The following is a 2,938-nucleotide window of genomic DNA, read 5'->3' as shown; positions in this document are numbered from 1 at the left end:
TCACTGAGGCACCGGTAGGCATGTTATGCAGAAAGGCTCTTGCTGTACTTATTCTTAGAGAAACCAAGGTCACTGCTAAATTCCTCACTGCTTACGAGTGAAGAGCCGCGGGGGGGGGTTCGCAACTGCAGGGAGGAGCGGACAGGGCAGGTGACCCAAAATTGACCAACGAAGGTATTCCATCCCATACACGTCATTCTCAGTATAAAGCGGGGGGATCATGAGGGTCTCACCCTTCTCGCCCCCTTCTGCTATGGCCGGCGTCCAAAGAGGACTCTGTCCATTTTCCTGCTGCCCCCGATCCTGTTCCGTGTATCCCTGAATCCAGTTCCTGTCCGTCGCTGGGCCCAGTCTGGACCTTCCCGGAGCCTGCCCTGCAGTGCCGGTGGTGACGTGACCGACATCGGGGGAGCTCAATCTTGGTTTTGTATATTATTTGTATATATTTAATTATTTCCATTATTATTATTATACTCTTTTTCATTATTATAGTTTATTAAAACTGTTTTAACTTTCCAACCTGTAAGTCTCTCTCCCTTTTCCCTTTTCCTTCCCCTTCTGGTGGGGGGAGGAGTGTTAATAGAGAGCATCTGCCATCGGTTTAATAGCCGGCCCAGCTTTAAACCGTTACAAGCATGTTGCACAGGATCGCATCTAGGCGGGTTTTGAATATCTCTGGAGAAGGAGGCTCCACAACCTCCCTGGGCAGCCTGTTCCAGTGCTCTGTCACCCTCAAAGTAAAGAAGTTCCTCCTCATATTCAGATGGAACTTCCCATGTTTCAGCTTGTGCCCATTGCCCCTTGTCCTGTCACTGGGCACCACTGAGAAGAGTCTGGCCTCATCCTCTTGACACCCACCCCTAAGGTATTTTTATTGATGAGATTCCCCTCTCAGTCTTCTCCAGGCTAAACAGACCCAGCTCCCTCAGCCTCTCCTCATAAGAGAGATGCTCCAGTCCTCTAATCATCTTTGAAGCCCTCTGCTGGACTCTCTCCAGTAGTTCCTTATCTTTCTTGAACTGGGGGGTCCAGAACTGCACACAGTACTCCAGGTGTGGCCTCACTAGGGCAGTGTAGAGGGGGAGGAGAACCTCCCTCGAGCTGCTGGCCACACTCTTCCTAATGCACCCCAGGATACCATTGGCCTTCTTGGCCACAAGGGCACATTGTTGACTCATGGTGAACTTGTTGTCCACCAGGACTCCCAGGTCTTTCTCTGCAGAGCTGCTTTCCAGCAGGTCAACCCCCAACCTGTACTGGTGCTCCAAGGAGGGTGAGATTTTGAGCTGCACGTGATCGGGCAGGGAGGCACTGAACTTCATCCAGACGGTGAAGCCCAAAGACACAGTGATGTAGTACCATGCGCGCTGGGAGGAGCTGGCAGCTGGCCTGGTTGTGGAACACACCATGTTCTGGGAGGATGCCCACTGGTATGGGGGCTCGGAGATGAGCACCCAGCACTGGCCCATCCACCTGGCCAGTTACCAGGAGCCCATGCCCTATGTGATGAGCATCCTGGAGCGCTACTGGCTCTCCTCCAAGGCAGCGGCCATCAAGATCAATGACTTCATGCCCTTCTGTCCAGGCTTCAATGCCACTGAGCGTGCCCTGTTCTTCCAGGCTCGCTACAAGGACTTGCCCTACAAGCCCCTGCTGGGGCAGCAGCCCTTCCCCAAGCTCAGCTACCGGGTGTGCGTGGGCTCTGACATCACCTCCATCCACAAGTACATGATGCACAGGTACTTCAACAAGCCCTCCAAGATCCCTGCAGAGAATGCCTTCCACTACCCCATCTGGTCCACCTGGGCCCTCTACAAGAACAATAGCGACCAGGATAAACTCTTGCAGTTTGCTGAAAACATTAAGAAGTACCGTTTTAACTGCAGCCACATTGAAATCAATGACATGTACATGCAAGGCTATGGGGACTTTGACTTTGACCCCATCAAGTTTCCCAACGTGACAGAGATGTTTGCAAAACTGAGGGAGGATGGGTTTAAGGTCACCCTATGGATTCAGTCCTTCATACACACAGATTCCTCAAATTTTGGGGTGGGGATTGAGCATCAGCTGTTTGTCAAGGAGCTGTCGGGGTGGCTGCTGGCCATGGTGGAGTGGTGGAACGGCATCAGGGCCATCCTGGACTTCACCGGCCTGGGACTGGTTCCAGAGCTACCTGCGCCAGCTCTGCCACAGGTACGGCATCTCGTCCTTCAAGTTCAACTCAGGTGAGACCAGCTACCTGCCTAAGCAGTTCAGCACCTTCCAGCAGCTCTAGGACCCCAGCATATGGTTGCAGCACTACACTGAGATGACCATCCCCTTCTATGAGCTGGCCAATGTGCGGGTGGGCTACCAGTCACAGAACATCTCCTGCTTCATGATGGCAGATGTTATTGCCCAGCCACTCTACATGATCTTTGAAAGGTCATGGAGAACAGGAGAGGTGCGCAGAGCACTTGTGGTCTGCGAAGTCCTAGAGGTCCTCCAGCCGGGCTGCAAGGCTACAGTGTAGTGTTAGAAATAGTGTTTTTGGTAAAAAGGTGGATGGAAAGGTGACCTGGTTTGGACTAGGACAGACTTTTCAGTTAAGTTTCTTTTAAGCGACTACTTTCTGAAGTTGACTACGTGTGCCTGTTGCCATGGGAACTAGGGTCCCTGTTGGGTCTCTTTGTTCGACAAAGGAAGGGATCATAAAGTGTCCCATCTGTGGAGAGGGGTGGACAGGACAGGTGACCCGAACTGACCAACGGGGTATTCCATCCCACCCATGTCATACTCAGTTTAAAGCTGAGGGACCACGAGGGTCGCGCTTTCTTCCCCTATGGCTGACATCCTGGGAAGACTCTGCCCGCCCTCCTGCCTTCGCTCCTGAACCCTGTTCCTGCTGCTGCCATGTCTGGTTCAGGACTCCCCAGTGCCTGCCCTGCAGCATCAG

The 2,938-nt window shown here is 52.8% G+C and overlaps 1 pseudogene; it reads left to right on the top strand.

Annotated features, from left to right (window-relative positions):
- The first annotated feature begins 1,028 nt into the window (after positions 1-1,028).
- LOC137675679 (myogenesis-regulating glycosidase-like) lies at positions 1,029-2,515 on the top strand (annotated as a pseudogene).
- The last annotated feature ends 423 nt before the right edge of the window (positions 2,516-2,938 follow it).

This window comes from Nyctibius grandis, chromosome W (assembly GCF_013368605.1).
Source record: "Nyctibius grandis isolate bNycGra1 chromosome W, bNycGra1.pri, whole genome shotgun sequence".
In the NCBI taxonomy this organism is placed as follows: Eukaryota; Metazoa; Chordata; class Aves; order Nyctibiiformes; family Nyctibiidae; genus Nyctibius; species Nyctibius grandis.
The sequence above is the reverse complement of the archived record's forward strand: the minus strand, read 5'-3'. Positions and strand labels throughout refer to the sequence as shown.